The 21,493-nt window shown below is 36.2% G+C and overlaps 1 protein-coding gene and 1 pseudogene across 1 annotated transcript in view; one reads left to right on the top strand and one right to left on the bottom strand.

Annotated features, from left to right (window-relative positions):
- Nucleotides 1-21,493, bottom strand: part of Sbf2 (SET binding factor 2) — a 298,843-nt gene that overhangs the window by 178,526 nt on the left and 98,824 nt on the right. The window lies entirely within an intron of this gene.
- On the top strand, nt 9,644-10,394 carry LOC105995121 (annotated as a pseudogene).

The raw sequence follows: 21,493 nt of genomic DNA, 5'->3' as shown, positions 1-21,493 counted from the left end.
ACTTTTTATTATTATTTATTTATTTATTTTTTATTTGTGAACATACTGTACAGAGGGGTTACAATTACATGGGCAGGATAATGCGTACATTTCTTACCATGCATTGCAGCCTCCTCCTTTGGTTTACCCTTCACATCCCTTCCCAGCATCCCCCCTCCCCCCCACAAAGAAACTTTTTTAAGCAAATTGATCTACTAATTAGAAAAGCAACTGGATATTTTGCTACTTGAAACTAGAAAATGCAACTCAGTTTTATTATTTTGGGAGAGTGGGGTAGTAGTGGCATTGGGGCTTTCTGCTTATTTAGGCAAGCACTGTACCTTCTAAGCCATGCCTTCAACTCTTTTTGATATAGTTATTTTTCAGATAGGTTCTGTAGGTTTTCTGGGCCAGCCCAGACAAAACCAGCCTCCTATTTATGCCAGGGTGATGGGCATATACCATCATGTTCAGCTAATTAGGTGACATGAGTATTGTGTACTTTTTGCTTGGTGGTCCTATCCTCCTGATCTATGATTCTTAAGTAGGTGGGATTATAGGTGAGGACCACAATACTCAGAAGAAGTAACTGTAATATGTAAGCTATTTTCATTGCTTTGTACACACTGACAATATAAAAACAATTTAGATTTTTTAATATATCACAAAATACAAGTATATAAGGAACTTAACAGAATAAGAAAATGACCAGAAGATTATTGTGATTAAATTGAATGATCTCTCAAAGATGACAGAGTACAAAGGTTCTTTAGTAACAGTTACCCTAATAATTCTGAATGCCTTCATTCATATTCATAAATTCATAGCTTACTGTGTTTTATAATGATAAAAGGGTATGTACAACCCTTAAACTAAAAAATGTATTTTTGTAAAAAAAATTATTATAAAGGTGATATATAGAGCGGTTACAGTTACATAAGTCAGGTAAAGAATACTGTTTTTGGACAGTGTCACCCCTTCCCTTGTTCTCTCCCTGTTTTTCCCTCAATAAAGCTTCTAAGAAAATTCCTTCAACTAACAGAAAATAATAAACATGTAACATCCAGAAGAAAGTACAAGTTTAGGTTGTAAGATCTCTTTAATTACTTAGCATCATTTTCCTTAGCTTTCATTACACTAGGAATTCTGTGATTAAAAGATACTAACCTTAATACATTTGGGGAACTCCAAGGATCATTTTTCAAATTAATATGACCTCAACTAAGAGAGTAAATGGTAAAATGGCTCAAGTGATAGACCATCATCATCAGCCTTGAACAAAAAAACTAAAGCAATATCTGAAGTCCTGAGCTCAAACCCTAGTACCAGGACCAAAATAATGCTTTAAATATTTATTTTGAAAGAGGGTAATTCCAAGTACTAAAAGGAACAGTCCTAACCTGGAGTTATAAATATCTACTTTCAAATTCACTGTATCATAGATTAAGCAATAATAGAATTTGGATATCAGGATATGACCTCAGTATCTAATAAGAAGTACTCCTAATAGGATTTGTACTTGAAAGTAAAATGCTAGCTGGCTCGTTCATTTGAATTCTTAACTAAAAGAATGTTGAGGAAGTAATAAACAATGAGAGAGTAGACAGTACAATTTTTGAACCTGGGCTTGAGTCACATTTCTGACAGGAATGTGAGAAAATGTTTAGACAGCTGAGAACAAAGCAGCCATTAAAAGACAGTAAACAGAATGATAAGCATTAAACAAACAGGATAAATTCAGAACTCTACTCTCCTACGTGTCTTTACTGGCAAACAGGAAAAAAAATGCTTTCACAGGTGTAAAGCCTAAAATATTTAGAACTGATTGTCATAACTGATGAACTGACATTTACCTTCCTTTCTTCAGGTTTATAATGACATCAGTGAACAAACTATACAATCTGACAAAATATTATTTTCATACATGCATTAGTGGATATAAAACAACTCATATTTTTGAGGGCTATCTTGACCTCATCATTTCATATAAATCATGCCAATAAAAATCTTACAATGTTTCTAGGAATAACCAACAAAGAGGATTCCTTCTCAGCACATTATATATACTTGTTCATCTTCAGTTTAACACTTTGATATAACTTCGCAAATGATATTCAAGATTACAAGGTTAGAACTGCCAAATGTTATGTTGCAAAACTCTCAAGCTGATCTATTACAAACTGTTTACTTGCTTATTTTATTGCCCAAATGTACAAAGTAAGATTATTTACAAACAATCCACATATCCTCAAACACAAGTGCAAATACAAAGACTTCATCTTCACAGACACTTTTTATAAGTAATCATAATTCAGGACTTACTTTATAAACAATGACATCAAAGCTGAAATGTTAAGGTCATATAGATAGCTTGTGACTTTATCTAGTCTGTATCTTCAGGATTTGTGCATTTTCCTGTTATATCATTTTTAAAATCATCTTTTGAGTATTATTTTGTTTGTATAAACACATGGTGGGAAAAATTTTCATACAATTAAAATGAAGTAAACTTTGTACTGTATTACTGTGTTACATTTCCTTACATCTATCTATCTTTGGAGGTAGGCGGACATTTGTGTGTGTGTGTGTGTGTGTGTGCGTGTGCGCGTGCGCGCACGTGCACGTGTGCATACTTTTTTTTTTTGGCCAGTCCTAGGGTTTTTTTTGGCCAGTCCTAGGGCTTGAACTCAGTGCCTGGGCATTGTCCCTGAGCTTCTTTTTGCTCAAGGCTAGCACTCTACCACTTGAGCTACAATGCCATTTCCAGCCTTTCCTATTTATGTGGTACTGTAGAATTGAACCCAGGGCTTCATGCATGCTAGGCAAGCAATCTACCACTAAGCCAAATTCCCAGCCTGGACATATATTATTTTTTATATAAAAAGAATACATATTATATATAATTATATGTAGCTATGAGATCTCTTTTTATTTTCTTTAGCATGTAAATTTTCATATGACATTACCTTTTCTCTATGTATTTTTGTGACAGGATCTAATATGTAACTCAAGCACTGGGATTATAGGTGTACACACTGCACCTGGCAATAATTTATTTTTCAGCAATTATAGTGCCAACATATATGTATATAAAGTGCCATAATATAGCCAATTCCCTATTGCTAATAGTTTAGGATGTTTCCCATGTTTTATAACCAATGTTGAAATAAGCATAGCACTAATCTTTATAGATATTTTTCTTAGGAGAGCTATATTCTGACTAAAGATTTTTTAAGTAAACGAACAAAACTTTAGGACATTGAAGTCTGTGCCAAGGGAGAATAAGCAATGTGAGCAATGTGTTTTATCACTTACATACATACTTTTCAAAGTTCAAAGAAAATATAGTAGGCGTAAGAGTTTCAAAGGAAAGCTATTTTATTTTCAAAAATTTTGCTATTGTCTGCTCATAGTATCCAAACAAACTCAAACACTGTTTGAATTAAGATTCTGTTTCACTGATATGTAAAAAAAAAATAGTTTTCTACTGCTACCAGAAATATACTATTAGAAAAAAATAAACCATATTTGTAATTTTAATATGCCATCAGAAACAGAAAAAGCCAACCTAACTATCAAGCTTTGAATTTTAACATATTGGTCCTATGAACAGCTATACACATAAGTTTTTTTTTTTTTTTTGATCTTTTTAGTTTTTATCAGTCAGAGGGCTTGAACTCTGGGCCTGGGCACTGTCCCTGCACTCTTCAGATCAAGACAAGCACTCTACTGCTTGTGCCACAGCACCACTTCCGGTTTTCTAGTGGTTTACTGGAGATAAGAGTCTCACGATCTTTCTTTTTTTTTTGGTGGTCCAGTCGTGGGGCCTGTACTCTGGGCCTGGGCGCTGTCCCTCAGCTCTTCAGCTCAAGGCTAGCGCTCTACCACTTGAGCCACAGCGCCACTTCCGGCTTTTTTGTTTTTGCTTATGGGGTGCTGAGGAATCGAACCCAGGGCCTCAGGCATGCAAGGGAAGGGCTCTACCACTGAGCCACCTTCCCAGCCTCAGTCTCACGGTCTTTCCTGCCCAGGCTGGCTTTGAACTGTGATCCTAAAATCTCAGCCTCCTGAGTAGCTAGGATTACAGGCATGAGCCACTGGTGCCCAGCCACGTAAGGTTTTAAATACACAAGTTTCAAGAGGCAACTCCAGATAGAAAAGCATTTGGAATATATTTTAAGCTTTAAGCATTAAAAAATAGAAACCGAGAACAAAAATAATTGAAAACCAATTACAAATTTAAAATAATTCCAAGATGAAGAAAGCAAAAGTTATTAATGACTTTGAATTAAGCATGGCAGATAAAGCAAATGTTTTACCTCCAACACCTTCTGAACATGTAACAAAAATAAAATTAAAAGTTTAAGTAGCAGGGCTGGGAAGGTGGATCAGTGGTAGAATGCTTGCCTTGCATGCATGAGGCCCTGGGTTCGATTCCTCAGCACCACATAAGCAGAAAAAGCCGGAAATGGCTCTGTGGCTCAAGTGGTAGAGCGCTCGCCTTGAGCTGAGGGACAGTGCTCAGGCCCAGATATCAGGCACCACAACTGAGACAGACAGACAGACAGACAGACAGACAGACAGACGCACACACACACACACACACACACACACACACACACACACTGCAGCAAATACATGGAAAAGGAAATTACAACAGGTTTAAAATTGTCACAAGATTTGAAGCCATAAAACTAGTCTGCATAACAAATTCCTACAAAATATAAGGATATGTATGAAAGCCAATATGAAAGAAAAGCCCAACCACAAAAGAAATTTTAATAGCCATAAGGTTATGCAAAGAGAGGCAAAAACAAATAAAAACATGTTTAAACACGAGAAGAAAAAGAAATTAAAAATACAAAAGTTCAATTAGCTGGGTGTGGTGGCACATATCTGTAATCTCAGCACTTGGGAGGCGCTTGATGAATCAACTAGTTAATCAATAAAGGTTCTCCTTAAAATTAAGGACACATTGGTGTATTTTTCTATAACTATTTTTTAAGAGTGTTGGAGATCAAAAACCAAGTATACTTTCATTGAGCTACAAACCCAGACCTATTTTTCTTTTAAAGATTTATGTCTTTCTTCGTTTTGTTTTTGCAGACCATCTCATTATATATAGCTTAGTCTGTCTTTGTACTTGTGATTAACTAATTGATTCATAAAGTGCTGGAGACTGAACCCAAGGCCCTGTGCAATGCTAAGCACATGTTCTACCACTGAGTCATGTACACACTAAAACAGATATATGGAAATTTAACAGATGTATAGAAAACAAGTCTCATGAAGGAAGCTAAACTTGATAATCTCATGGCTCCTACTTTAGGCTATGATTTTGGTAAAGTTATGCAATTTCTTTTTTTGGGGGGTGTCTGGTCGTGTAGCCTGAACTCTGGACCTGGGTGCTGTCCCTCAGCTCTTCAGCTCAAGGCTACAACTTGAGCTACAGCGCCACTTCTGGCTTTTTTCTTTTTGCTTATGTGGTGCTGAGGAATCGAACCCAGGGACTCAGGCATGCAAGGCAAGTGCTCTACCACTGAGCCACCTTCCCAGCCCCCAAGTTATGCAATTTCTTGAACACAAAATATCTCGTATTTTGGGGGGGGGATTGGATGGGGGGGGCGGGGGGAGGCTTGGAAGGGATGTGAAGGGTAAACAAAGAAGGAGGCTGCAACGCTTGATAAGAAATGTACTCATTATTTTGCCTATGTAATTGTAACCCCTCTGTACAGTATGTTCACAAAAAATAAAAATTAAAATTAAAAAAAGATTATATAAATGGTTAACATACTGTTTGGGAACTATTAAACAATAATATTAAAACTCTGACCAGTCACACAATTGGTATTGAAGTACACTATCAGTATCTTCTTCACTTCTGCTGTTATTATTATTGTTATTATATTAGGGAACAGAAGACAGCTGATGAATAAAATAGGCCATTCAGCTAAGACAGAATGATAGTTAGGTAGCTGATGGAATTGGGAGCTAATTTGAAGAATATCCAGGACATACATATCAGTATTTGCATAAGCAATAGGAATATTGATGGTGAGCCCAGTGCTGATAGTATAGTAATTCAGTTAGGTTACTAAACAATTACTATTTGCCAACCTCAGCTTAAGAAACTGGAAATGCAACAAGAAAAATGAAATATTTAGCTGGGCATAGTGGTGCACACCTGTAATGTCAGCTAAAGTAGAGGTACAAAGATTTTGAGTTTGAAACCAGCGTAGGCAAAGTAGCAAGATCCCATTTCAAAAACAAAATGCAAAGAAAAGGTCTGAAGTCTTAATGCAAACGGCAGAATGCGAACGTAACAATACATAAGGCTTTGAGTTAATCATCAGTACCAGAGTGGGAAGGGGAGGGAAAAGGGAAGGGAAATCCTTGCCCCATTGCAGTTTATTGTCTGGTTGTTTCTGGCTTATTCCAAAAACAATTTTCTTTAAACAAAAGAATTCAATAAAATGCATGGACTTGAAATATGTACGTGGTATATAATAGCTATCTATTCTGTTGACCGGGAAGGAAGCCAGAAGTGGCTACATCTCTTAGGTTAGTGGTGCTATAAAGGATGAAAAAAGAATGACTTTTTAGGTTACAATAGTATCCTATAAAGAAACCACCAACATATTAAGTACAAAAACCTCACAGAAATACTTGCAGGAGCCATGCACCAGAAGTTCATGCCTAAAATTCTACCTATCTGAGGATCATGGTTTGAAGCCAGACTGGGCAGGAAAGTCATTGAGACTCTTAATTCCAATTAACTACACCAAAAAAGCAGGAAAAGGAGCTGTGGCTCAAGTGGTAGAACCCTAGCTTTGAGCAAAAAGTCTCAGGGACAGCACCCAGGCCCTGAGTTCAAGCCCCAACCCCTGAACAAAACAGCAAAAACACTTCCTCTGCTCCCCTCCCCACAAAAACCCTGCAATATAATAATCCTTTGGCAACAAAAGATCAAATGAAAATAAGTTTGTGTACCAATTCAAGTCACAGCTGAGATTTCCATGGAAAAACAAATGAGATTTTACTGTAAATACTGATTGAAATATGCTACAGTAACTATCACTCTTCAAAACACAGCATACAATATAACTTGAAAATGGAAAAAAATCAGTATGTATCTAAAGAAATCCATAAAACATAATTCAAGCAGTTCAAAATTTGTTTTAGTTCTCACCAACTTTATAAAGAGGTTTGGTATGAAATGCTAACACCGTTTTGTTTTGTTTTTTTGGTAAGACCTGTCTAAACCAGATGAATATTATTTACCAAAACAGAAAAAAATGTTTTGGTCTGATATGGGCAGCTGGTGAGCTTTAAATTCTATCATCTATCAGTCATCAGAACATTTACTGCTTGTTTACTTAAAGCAGCCTTTCTGAGAAAGGCATTTGCAGAATATTCACTATCTGCTAAATATTATTGTTAGAAACAGCAACTAATTATCTGATTTAATTGTTTATCTCTGTTGAAAAAAATTATAGCAAATAGAACAAAATGTTCTGCAAAAGCTCAATCTAAATGTATCTGGATAACAACACAATGGGTGTTTTCATAAAACTGCAGAGGTAACAAAATTTGGGAAGCAGACTGGAAGAGATAATTACATTATCAAAAATAAAATGTAGGGTTTATTTGGCTCAGGTGGTAGGGTCCCTGCCAATGAGTATAAAGCACCAAATAGCAAATTCGAGTCTTAAGTCTCCAATGAAAAAAATACAAAATACAAAACAAAAATAAAAGGACTGGGAATATGGCTTAATGGTAGAGTGTTTGTCTGGCATGCATGAAGCCCTGGGCTCAATTCCTCAGTACCACATAAACAGAAGAAGCCGCAAGTGGCACTGTGGCTCAAGTGGTAGAGTGCTAGCCTTATGCAAAAAGAAGCTCAGGGACAGTGCCCAGGCCCTGAGTTCAAGCCCCAGGACTGGCAAAAATAAAAATAAATTGTATAAGCAAAAACTTAGGAGGAGGGGTGTCAAAATCAATGATTTACAAAAGAGAAAAAACTTGACTACCATACTACCATAGTATACCTCCAGGCAAGAATCAAGACCCAAAATAAAGATTTAATAGCAGAACCACACATCAGAGGCAGAGGAAGCAAAGCAGCACCAAGTAGTCTCCAATCAGATGCACTCACAGAAAAACTTTGATATATAATAATAGAATATCGCCGGGTGCTGGTGGCTCACGCCTGTAATCCTAGCTACTCAGGAGGCTGAGATCTGAGGATCGCGGTTCAAAGCCAGCCCGGGCAGGAGAGACCGTGAGACTCCTATCTCCAATAAACCACCAGAAAACCGGAAGTGGCGCTGTAGCTCAAGTGGTAGAGCGCTCGCCTTGAGCTGAAGAGCTGAGGGACAGCGCCCAAGCCCAGAGTTCAAGCCCCACGGCCGACAAAAAAAATAGTAATAATAGAATATCTCACATTTACATAGCACCCTCAGTTATGACAGACTTGCAATCAAAGGATGGTTTCTTAGTAGTTTTTTTTATCATTTATTAAAATGTAAATTGGTCCTTTAGGGGAATGGCTGTCTTCTTGTACTTGAGCATTCATCGCAGGCTGCATTACACTACAACTTATTATAAAACTAGCTACCTGCAACAAAGGGCTAGCTTTTATTTTTATTTCCCTAGGACCCAATAAATCTCTCTCCACATATATCCTAGTTGTTCACCTTATTATCTTCTACACTGTCCATAACAATTCCATGAATTGAAGTAAGTAGATAATATTCTTGTTTTATAAAGGAAGAAACTGATATTATAAACTGGTTAAATTACATGTAAAGATTAACCCAGCTAGTATCTCAGAAGCTCAGACTTCAAAGCTAGTAATGCTCCTTTGAATATATTACAGTGATAAGAAGATGTCAGAAGTGGGAATTCCTATAAGAATTTAGGATGTAATCAAGTAATCACAAGTAATATTCTATAAAGAAACCACTTACATATTAGAAAGGACCAGTAAAAGAATTATTAGATTTATAATTCTGAGTATTCCATTTCTTTTTCCTACCCCATTGAGATTAGGGAAAAGCCAGATATACTTAACATCTACTAATCTAGGAATATGAATTCAAATCAATAATGCCATGATAGCTAATTACTCACTGACTATTCCCCCAACCATGGCCAAGACATTTAAAATTTAAAAATCACAAAAAATGAAAAAGGACACAGTTAAGTTCAAAAGCAAGATAAGATCTTCAATAACCAATAAAAATAAAACAACACAGAAATGCTTTTTGTTACAGTTTTACTGTCAGTACTGTGGGCTTGAACATAGGGCCTCACATTCTTTGCTTTTCATTCATAATTGGTGCTCTACTACTCTAGTCACATTTTGAGGCCCAGAAATAGTTTTGAAAAAAAGGAGATCTGACTGCCACATGCCAGTGACTTACTGTCTGTAATCCTAGCTACTTAGCTCAAAGCCAGACTAGGTAGAAAATTCTGTGAGAATCCATCTCCAAAAAAACAGCAAAAAGCATCAGTAAGGTGTGTCCCAGGGTGGCGCGGCCACACCAGAGAGATGGGCTTGTGATGCACAGGCCTAGAAAACCACAAATCTTGAAATTTACCAATCCTTCCTGCAATCCAGCTCCAGGCCTCACACCTTTCATGGCAGGTTTTAATTCCCAGTATGGCCATCATTCAGTTTCAGCTATTTAAAGTTTGTACTGCTTAGCAACAGTATTCTCATCCCTAAAGAGATTAAATATGCAGGTCTGGCAGAGGAAGAAAATTAAGTGGACACCAAATAACTTTGCCAACTACAGTTGATTATTCTTCTGTTCCAAACAGACAGATGTGGAGAAGTGCACTTTCTGGGATGAAGATGCACTCACAAGTGTAAAGACTGAAGGAGGGAATGGCAATGTGTCATCACAACAAAATGCTTTGGACCGACTGGAACCTAACTATTTTAAGGACATGACACCAACTATAAGGAAATCTCAGAAAATTGTTATTAAGAAGAGAGAGCCGTTAAATTTTGGCATCCTGGATGGTAGGACAGATTTCTCCAGTAGATTAGCAGCTATACAAGATATGCCTTTTATTCATCAATCACCTGAATTAGGCAAGAAAATACTAGTGCATGAGAAGAGGAAGAAGGTACAGCCTGGCAAGCAGAAGTTCTGAGGCAACAGAAAATATCAGACAGAGAAAAGAGAGCAGTAGAACAACAGAGGAAGAAAATGGAAAAAGAAGCACAGAGGCTAATGAAGGAACAGAACAAAATTGGTGTGAAACTTTCAAAACAAATACTCTTCAAATGTCATAGTGCCAGTCGGAGAAATGTGAGCTCCACAACCCACACAACATTTGTATGGATTTAAGAGTATTTATGGAATACAAATACACTGCTTGATTTTAATGAATTCATCAGGCCATTCAGAAGACCAATATTCTCCCAAAGTACTTGGAACTCTTAGTGACTGAGACTCTAAAGGACAGAAGAGGGGCTGGGATGTAGCTCAGTGGCAAAGCGCTTGCCTAGCAAGCGCAACGTCCTGGGTTCGATCCCCAGTACCAAAAAAAGAAAAGACAAAAAAAATACAGTTAAAGGACAGAAGAGATGTATGCAACTATTTTCTTCAACATTATCCAGACATCCAACAATTGTTTGCTGTAGAAAAGTTATTATAAATGGAATATACCAATATCTCTCAAGCTAATGTTTCTAGCTAAATAATTTTATAGTGGAAAAGAACTCTGCTATTATGTTTCCCCTCAATGTGTATAATTATAAAATAAGTAAGTCTAATACTTTTTTTGTTTCCATGATCACCTGACCTAAATTAGACCGACTATAGGAAGGGCTTTCACTTCTTTTTTGTTGTTGTAAGAAGCTGATGTTGCCATACGTTTTCTCTAGTGAGAACTGGTATTGTTTTATATATCATTAAGAGATTTGATTATTTGGGTTCTTAAGATGACATTAAATGCAATAATTTTATTCACCAAATATCTTTACATCGTTTTCCTTTCAATGATGTGATATACATATTTGTAATTATATTGCATGTATAAACATTGAAAATCAACCAAAAATAAAAACAGCAAAAAGCTGAGGCATGGCTCAAGTTGTAGAGTGCCACTGAGCAAGCATGCTAAACAAGTATGAGGACTGAGTTCAAATCGTGGAACTGGCAAAAGAAAAAAAAGAAAAAAAAAAGAAAACAGCTATACACTCAAGCCTACTGATTATAGATCTGAAACAGAAATGGTATAGTTCAGTGCTATTTGATCCATTGACTTCAAGCAATGAACTGGTTCAATGATGAAACACAGAGACCAAGCTTTACCTAGGCCTTTTAGCAAACTGCCTGGTTAAGTAGTATGCCCATTAACATAACTGAGTCAAAGTACATAATGGCTCTGAGAAAGGATCTGCCATACTACAATGTAACTAGTAACAGAATTACTCAATTGTGGATACCAAGGGTTAGGGAGAGGGTAACAAAATGAAAGGTAACTGAATACTGAAAGGCAGAGAGATAAAAGCAGTGAGGAAGTAAAGGAGAAAAATGGCACCCCAACCCCCAAACACATACACAAGAAAACCAAACAACTCTCATTAGACATAAGACAACAAAATCTCTATACTCAAAATAATACAGAAGTGCTGAGGATATAGCTCAGTGGCAGAGTGCTTGTTTTAGCAGACATAAGGCCTAGAATCAATCTTCAGCACCGAAAACAAAATAATATGGAGAAATTTAATGCTAAAACTTATCTCCCTATAAGTTTTATCAGTAAGAAGAATTTTAATTTATTCAATTTAAAATAAACTTTAAAGGAATAAACTACAAAAAGTTTTTAAAAGTTCACATAGATTAATGTTTAAGGAGATAAACATCAGCCAGATGCCAGAGGCTCCTGCATGTAATCCTAGCTACTCAGGAAGCTGAGATCTGAGGATCACGGTTCAGAGTCAGCCAGGGCAGGAAAGTCGGTGAGATTCTTATCTCCAATAAACCACTCAGAAAACGGGAAGTGGTGCTGTGGCTCAAGTGGTAGAGCACTAGCCTTGAGCTGAAGAGCTGAAGGACAGCATCCAAGCCCAGAGTTCAAGCCCCACAACAGACAAAAAAAAAAAGAAGATAAACATCAGCAAAAAAATTTCAACTGAAAATTACAAGGAAATATAAACAAAAACAAGGATAGGTTAACAATAAAGAAAAATAATTAGGAAACTTAAGTAATTTTTTATTTTAATGAAAGTCACTGAACTTAAAAATCAATACATGAAATAACCTTTGTAGATGAAGCTAAAGAGAGGATCTTGAATTAGATGATAATCCTGACACTTTCATCAAAAACTGTAACTGGCTTATGTCTATAATCCTAGCTGCTCAGAAGGCTGAGATCTGAGGATTATAAACCTAAGAGAATATAATCCCCAATTAACCAGAAAAAGTTGGAACTGGAAATGTGGTTCAAGTATTTGAATGCCAACTTTAAGCAAAAAAAACCTGAGCAAGAGCCTGAGGCCAAGTTGAAGCCCCAGTACAGCACAAATACATGCATGTGTACACATGTGCGCATGCACATGCACATACATCTCCCTCAGCACATAGACTAAGGCAAAAATACTTAACACAAGAGCTAAAAGACATGGGAAGGATATTGAAGGTTTATAATGCTCCTGTAATATCAATTTGATAAGAGCAAACTAGAAGAAATGAAGAAACTAATTACTATAAAGACTTGATAACATAAGAATCTTCAGATTAAATAATAAAACTGGACAATTGAAATCAGTATCAAAAAACAATATTTTTAGATGGGTGCCAATGGCTCACACCTGTAATCCTAGCTACTCAGGATTCTAAGATCTAAGAATTGCTATTCAAAACTGGGAGACAAAACTGGGAGACTATATCTAAAATTACCCAGGGGTAAAGAAAAACAACTAGACTTGTGGCTCAAGTGGTAGAGTACTAGTCTTAAACTTTAGATGCAAAGTTCAAGCCCCAGCATGAGCAGAAACAACCAACAATTTTTCCAATTTCTTTTTGTGATTTTTTCCCCATAAATTTCTTCCCTTCACAACATCCTGAGGGTATACTAAATTATAAAAATTATAAATTATAAAATTAAGGTGAAGAACTCCAGTTTGGTTATTATAAATAACATGGATGTACAAGTATCTCCACTATAATATTCCTTTAGATATATGATTTTAAGAAGTACAGGAATAAATGTTTGCATGATTTCCAAAAGAATACAAATAAACAGCTGAATTAAATAGGAAAAAGACAGTATGAGATATGAAACACAGATTCAATGAAGATATAGAAATCCTGAAAAAAATAAATTCAATCTTAAACAGTAAATTAAACAACTATATGATTTTACACATGATTTTAACAGCTTTCCTCCAATTAGAATTTAAAACACAATATTAAAATCACTTGAATACTCTGTGTGTGTGTATGTGTGTGTGTGTGTGTGTGTGTGTGTGTGTGTAAAACAAGCACTTGAAAAGTTTACCTATAAACCTTTTAAAGAATTAAGCTAGAAAAAATAAAATTATAGGGTAAGTCTAGTTACAAAACAATATCCTTAATTGTAAAACTGTGTTTTATTTTTCTATTAATCATTGTAACTAAAGATAGTATCTAAAATTCAATGAGTTTTTATTATTTACAGACAAGGTCTAATATACTAAGACTCACTATAAGGAGAGACAGCTCTACCTGAAAGAGATCAAACTCTGAATATCAAGTCCCAATGGCATTTGCTTACAAGCTACATTGTTTTTCTTTAAATTACAAATCCCCTGCATGATGTCTACTAGTCTTTCCCATTCCTTGCTTTACAGATTTCATTGCTCATCTAGATCTCAAGGTAACAAAATCACATAAAAAATTAATTCTATTCTCCAATATTCAGTCTCTCATAAATTCACCATGAATACCTTTTGGTGTTCTCTTTCATTAAAATTTTATGGCCCAAACAACTTTTATGCCAAGAGAACACGTACCTTTTCTTGATTCTGCATCTTTCAAAATGTTTCTATTCTGAATGGAAGTCTCACTTCAACTGTTCATCAAAGTTCAAAATCTTTCAAGCCTTACCCAATCACAGTTCCTTTATTCCTTTATTTATATAATGCTGAAAGTTTGATTTTATGAGCCAGGCACCAATGACTCATGCCTGTAATCCTATCTACTCCAGGCAAGAATTCCTTTCCCTATAGGCTTCATAGCTGGGGCTACTTGCAACATGAAGCCCGGTTGCTCCTTGAAGTGGGGTTCAAAACCCCACTAGTGCCATCACATGCCAAAGAGCCAGGAGTAACCATAGGTATCCCCAGAAGAGATGGATACTGAGGTACAGGAACCTGATCAAAGCCCACTATCACAATCCCACTGGCCAGGACTGCAGGATCCTGGGACAAATGACCTGAGATCCCTGATGGCAGACATTCCTGAGCATCCACCTCTTGTTTGGGCAGTCAACATCAGGCATGATCAGGGAGCTGGCAGTGGATTTAAAAAGCTTCTAATGCAATGTGCCTACAATGCCTGTCTTTGGCACCTGAGAACCCTGACATGTTTGCTTAGACTTCCCATGATACTTTGAGTGCATGGTGTTACAGTAGCTCCTAACCTTTTGGTAGAATGCAATGGCAGGAATTTTATCTTCAAAGAGATCTGTGCAAATTTCTTAATCTGAAAAAGTGTCTGAGGTTACAAAAACTAAGTGGAATTTCTCTTGAGAATGAAGAACAGAGTCACAATTTTCTTACCCTATGAAGCTGGTCCTTAGCAGCTGTAGTCTAATTCTTACAAAAATGGGTTCACTCTCTCTTTTTCTGCCAGTAGTGTAAAACTCCCTGAGTCCCACAAACTTGGACACCACAGCTTATAAAAATAACTCCCTAAATCAATTTCTTTCAATTAACTATGTATTTACAGAGGATAATTCTCTGTAGGACAGTAGGAGAGGGCTAGAAAGAATTTATACATCTAAGAGAGCTGCATATGGTGGTACACATCTATAAGCCCAGCAGTCCAGACACTGAGACAGGTAAGTCTTTTAAAAAGATAAGTACAGAGCTGGGAAGGTGGCTCAGTGGTAGAGCGCTTGCCTTGTATACATGAGACCCTGGGTTCGATTCCTCAGCACCACATAAGAAAAAACAAAAAAGCCAGAAGTGGCGCTGTGGCTCAAGTGGTAGAATGCTAGCCTTAAGCTGAAGAGCTGAGAGACAGCGCACAGGCCCAGAGTTTAGGCCCCACGATCAGACCCAAAAAAAAAAAAAGATAAGTACAATGCATCTTGATCAATATTCTCCATCTTTCCTATCCCATCCATAACTCAAGTTACATGGTTCCAGTTCTATTTTTATGTATGTACACTGAAGATGACTGTATTCATCTATATTCCTTCTCTCTATTCACCTATTCCCCCTCCCCTTTAGACAAAATATGTTTCAGCTTCTTGGTATTCATTTTGTTAAAGGTGTTTATTAGTTGTTCTCAGGAGTTACAACCACCAGAATTGTCCACTGAGGATAACATCATTTAATCAATTTAATTGTGTATATATTCATAACCTATACATTTTCATATATTTATAATTTAGATATAACTTCCACATATGTCAAGTGCACTGTTTGTCTCTATGACCTCATTTACTTCACTTAATATAATTTTTTTTCTAGGTCCATTCATTTCCCCGCAAATGATAATAGTCCGTAGACTCTCTTTTCAGTTTAATAACCGTTACTTGCAATACAGAAACTTTTTAGCTTGATGCATCCTATTTGTTGATTACCTCTGTAATTTGCTGATTCTCTGGAACTCTATTTAGGAAGTTCTTGCAGATACTGTTAAGTTCTAATGTTTTTCCTACTCCTATCTGCAGTAGCTTCAAGGTTTTAGGTCTTTTATTGAGATCTTTTATTCATTTTGAATAGATATTAATACAAAGTAATAGAGATATAGTTCCATTCTTCTACATGTGGATGTGTTTTTCCAACATCATTGGTTGAAGAGACTTTTTCCAACATATATTTTTGGCTCTCTTAACAAATGTCAGAGTTCTTTAAGTATATGGTTTGTTTCTGGATTTCCTAGTCTGTTCCACTGGTCTTCAGGTCTGCTTTTGTGCCAGTACAAAAAATGTTTTTGTAACTTTACCTCTGTAATAAATTTTGAAGTCTGGAATTGTTATACCTCCAACATTGCTTTTTTTTTTTTTTTTACCCAGGTTTACGTTGGTTATCTGGGGCCTTTTGTGGTCCCATATGAATTTGTGAATTGTTTTCTGTATCATGTGACAGGAGAATTTAAGTTTGTGAGAGTCATTTGTTACACTTCAAGACAGTGTAGACAGATAGACATAGATAGACAGACAGCCCATTGCTCTGGGTTGCAACTTCCTAATTCATACATTGAAATTCTAATCCCAATGTGACTGTATTTGTAGATAGGGCTTTAGAAGGTAATGAAGGTTAAATGAAATCATAAGGTTGAAGTATTAATCTGATAGAGTTGATATCTGTGTAAGAAGAGAAAGATCAGAATCCAGTTCAATTCAATTCAAAATACCTCTCTCCCCCCTTCTTCCCTTTCACCTTCTGACATTTGATGAAATAGGCTGCAGTAATCTAAAAGCCAGGAAGAGTGTCCTTACCACATACGCAAAAAAGGGGAAAAGGAGAGTCAGGAAAAATAATCCCATACACAAAAGCCTCAAATACCTACATACATACATACATGCATGCATGCATGCATGCATGCACGCACATACATAATGTACCTTCACATAACTTTACCATAAAAGATTAAAACTCAATGATAATTACAAAGCACTAAACAAATACAATGCAGAGGATGGAAAGACTTCTTGAAGATGGGAAGACCTCTCACATTCATAGGTCAACAGAATTAATATTGTCAAAATGGCCAAGTTAACAAATATGATCTCCACATTCAATGTAATCTCTATCAAAATTTTGTTGACATTCTTCACAGAAACAGAATAATCCTAAAATATGGAAACACAAAAAAACCAAAAGGTTGCCAAGATTAGGAAAGTAATAATGCTAGAGTGATGACTAAATGTGCCTTCAAAATACTACAAAATCATGGTACAGACACATAGACCAATGGAAAGAAGATCAAAAAATAAGCACAGGTAGGTTCTAACACCTGATTTTTGACAAAGCTGCCAAAAACATACTTTGGGAAAAAAAGAAAAGTGATGCTGGAAAAACTAAGTATTCCAGAGTAGAAGACTAAATACATAAATAAACTCAAAACAGCTCAAATATCTTGAAGCTACTAGAAAAAAACACAGGAGAAAGACCTAAAAATATAGGCATAGGAAAGACTTTGCTGAATAGGACTCTAATAGCTCAGCAAGAAGGAACAAGAATTGACAAATTGACAATTACAATTAAATAAAATTTAAAAGCTTATGTACAAAAAGCTTATTGACAAATTGACAAATATAATTAAATAAATTTAAAAGCTTATGTACAAAAAATAAAGGCCTACAGAATGGGAGAAAATCTTTTGCCTTCTAAGACTATCATCCATGACAAATAAAAATATAACACTAGGGGCTGGGAAGGTGGCTCAGTGGTAGAGTGCTTGCCTTGCATGCATGAGGCCCTGGGTTCAATTCCTCAGACAGAAGTGGCACTGTGGCTCAAGTGGTAGAACACTAGCCTTGAGCTGAAGAGCAAAGGGACAGTGCCCAGGCCCAGAGTTCAGGCCCCATGACTGACAATAAAAATAAATAAATAAAATAATCCTATTACAAATTACTAAGTAGATTTTTCTATGTACTCCTATTTTTCAACAGCTTAAGTATATCAAGCCAAGAAAGGAAACTGCTGTTATCAAAACTACTTGATTTGGGTTTGTTTTGGGATTTGGGATTTTTTTAAAAAAAATTTTGTTGGTTATGGGGCTTGAATTCAGGTCCTGAGCATTGTCTCTGAGCTTTTTCATTCAAGACTAGCACTCTACCACTTTGAGCCACAGTGCCACTTCAATTTTCTGATGGTTAATTGGAGGTAAGAATCTCACAGATCAGATGGGGAAAAATGGGGAAAAAATAAGGGAAGGGATGACACAGTTCAAAAAGAAATGTACTCAGTACCTGATCTATGTTACTGTAACCCCTCTGTATATCACTGTACAATAAAAATAAAATAATTAGCTAATTAACAATTTTATGAAAAAGAGCTTCATGGACATTCCTGTCCAGGGCAGCTTTGAACAGCAATCCTCAAATCTCAGCCTCTTGAGCAGCTAAGATTACAGGTATGAGTCACCAGAGCCCAGCTACATTTGACTGTTAAGTAATACAATTAGTATAATCTTTAAACACATATAAATGTCAAGAAAACATTAACAAGTAAGTAATGGAATGTAGGCTATACCAGCACTAATATGACAAGTTTATATACTTACACTTCCCCAAAAAGGATTACCACTCATTTTCTGTAAAGTCAATACTGTTAGCTCCAATAAAATGAAATAAAAAAACAAACAAACAAAGCTCACGGAGTATTTGGTGAATCATGTTCCATAGCAAATAACTACTTTTGATATTAAAAAAAAGTTGGACAAGAATTAGAAAAGGACACAAATTCTTATCTCAGAGAATAAAGTAATGTTCATACAGACTGCAAAACAAGTTATCTGATTCTAGACTTAAAAACAATATTATACAGTCAAACAAAATGTGCCAAATATAGTATCCATGAAGAGTGGAAGGGGAGAAAAACTATCAAGCTAAAATCAGAAACAAATACCTGAATAAACAGCTGGTATCATTATTTCAGCCTGCTATTGCTTGTTAAAGTACTTCCAAAGTAAACGGAATCAGTAGTTACTGAGTGTATGAACATCCAATTATTGCACAGAAACCATGTCATATTGATTTAACAATGGAAATCTTATAAGCTAATCGTTCCATAATTACAAAAGTTTTTTAAGTAGATACAAATTTTCTAAAACCAAAAATTTGTATTTTTTTGAATGACAGGTAATTTATCACCAAACTTTAGATATCAGCAAATCAAAATTATTTATACTTTAATAAAAATTCAGAAAAATAAAAAATGTTCCTTTCTAAATAAATGACCTTGTAGATAATAAAGTATTTTCCTTAGAAAAACATTATTTAATTTGATTAGTTTTACAAGTCAAGGTTCTATTTTTAAAATACAATGGAAAAAGTAAAAAGGTCATATATCTACTACTTTATCAAGAGTAAGGTATTTAAATCTCAATTACTATCTAGTCCACAAAGATTTCAAAATACTATTATAACTATATTCTCACTAGCCTTATGGTACTTAAAGTAAGCACAAAGCAATGAAACTTAAGGTTTTTAACTACCTATACACCCTCAAAAAGGTTTTTAACTACCCATACACCCTCAAAAAAGAGATGAGTTTAAGTATTAATTTTCTGTTAAAATCAAAAAGGCAGCTTGGCAGTAACATCATTGATAGTAATGTTAAAATCTTCTTGTCATGAGGGTCATTTATTTTTTTTTCATCGGGTTTACAAGACCAAATATTTGCTTTCCATCATGTACATCATGTACATGATCCACTTTTATCTGACATTACTAAAGGCAGCATTATGTGAAATGGAGAAAAAAATGATATCTATATAAAAGAAGCTAATGGTACAAACCAGTTCATTTATAGCATATAGTCTCTAGCTCCCTCTAGAACCTGTTATTCTGACTGCTATGGCCAGAATAGTTCTAAATTCATGTGTTGAAATGTAATATCAAAGTAGGAGCATTAAGAGGAGGAGGGTCTGGTGTAGATCCACTAAAGTGTTTTAGTAGAAGTTACATCATTGAGGGACACAGCCCCGCCATCTGTGAAAGCCCCATTACTTGAGCACCCAAGTGTAAATACAACTTGGCCATTGGTTAAGTATGGTTTGCTATTTGGCTGGACAGAGAGCTCTGGGCCAGGTCCTTCAGGTAACTCCATTCACCATCATCCTCTCTACTACCCTGGTTGTTTTAGCTACTGGGCAGTGTCTGAAAATGTTCAGACTGCAGGCAAAATATCAAGCTTCTTAGATACCCCCTCCCACACAAATACTGCACAACTCCTAGATACCTCCTCCCTCCCACTCAAATACTGCTTGTTTTTTCACGCTGTGATGAATTTGGGCAACAACACTTGGTTTAGATGTTTGCTTCTCCTGGTGGTACATACTGCTGGGGCCTGTAAAGTAAGTGGGAACCTGACTGGCATAGGCCGCAAGTCTCACTGGGTCCAGCAGCAGCTCATGGTGTACAAAAAAAAAAAAGGAAAATCCTAAAGTGGTTCAAGCCTATAATTCTAGCTACCTAGAAGGCAGAAACTAGGTAACTGAGGTTCAAGGCTAACCCATGTAAAACAAAGCTCATGAGATTCCATCTCAACCAATAGCTGGACAAGGAGACATGTACCTGTTATACCAATTGCAGGGCAATCACGTGCCTGGTGCAGTAGTGAATACCTTTTATCACCAACAATTTATGGGAGCATAAGTAGGAAAATCTAATCCCAGCCTGGGCTGGGTTTAAAATAAAAAATAAAAATAAAAATTGAGACTGTAGCCAGGTATTGGTGGCTCTATGCCTATAATTTTAGCAGGCTGAGATTTGAGGATTTGGATTCAGAGCCAGCCTAGGCAGACAAATGACAAATCCACAAGAGTCACCAATTAACCAGCAAAAAGCAGTGGTAAGAGTGCCAGAAGCGGAAAAAAAAGGCTGAGCAATAACCGAGTCAATAACCCTGAGTTCAAGTCTCAATACAGCAATAGGGGATGGGGGGAGGGGGAGAGAAGTGAGACGCTACCTGAAAATAACCAGTGCAAAAAAGGGGCTGAAGGCATTGCTCAAGTGATGTGGTAGTGCATGCCTGTTATCCCAGCCATGATGGGATGCCAAAAAATAGACAGATTCAAGTTCAGGCACATGTCCGCATAGGAAGTAAAAAGGGCTCCTAAGTGGAAAAAGTCTCTTAAAATAGTGAAAACAGATTTGTAAGCATGGCTGAGCAGAATTGCCTAGCATGCATGAAGACCTGATTTCAAATCTTTGACCACCAATTTTAAAACAATGTATAAACTCCAAGAAATAGAAACCAGGTTTTTTTCTTTATTAAAAAATATATAAACTGAAATAAGAACATTATTATTTCTATATCTGAGTCTCAAAATACAATGATGAGCCAGGCACCAGTGGCTCATGCCTATAATCCTGGTTACTCAGGAGACTGAGATCTGAGGATCATGGTTCGAAGCCAGCCCAGGCTGGAAAGTTTGTGAGACTCTTATCTCCAACAAACTACTCAGAAAAATTTAGAAGTAGTGCTGTGGCTCAAGTGGGAGAACACTAGCTTTGAGCACAAAGAGGCTCAAGGACAGTGCCCAGGCCCAGAATTCAAGCCCCAGGACTGGCAAGAAAGACAGAAAGACAGAAAGACAGAAAGACAGAA

This window comes from Dipodomys ordii, unplaced genomic scaffold (genome assembly GCF_000151885.1).
Source record: "Dipodomys ordii isolate 6190 unplaced genomic scaffold, Dord_2.0 Scaffold113, whole genome shotgun sequence".
Classification (NCBI taxonomy): Eukaryota; Metazoa; Chordata; class Mammalia; order Rodentia; family Heteromyidae; genus Dipodomys; species Dipodomys ordii.
This window is presented reverse-complemented; position numbering and strand designations above follow the sequence as displayed.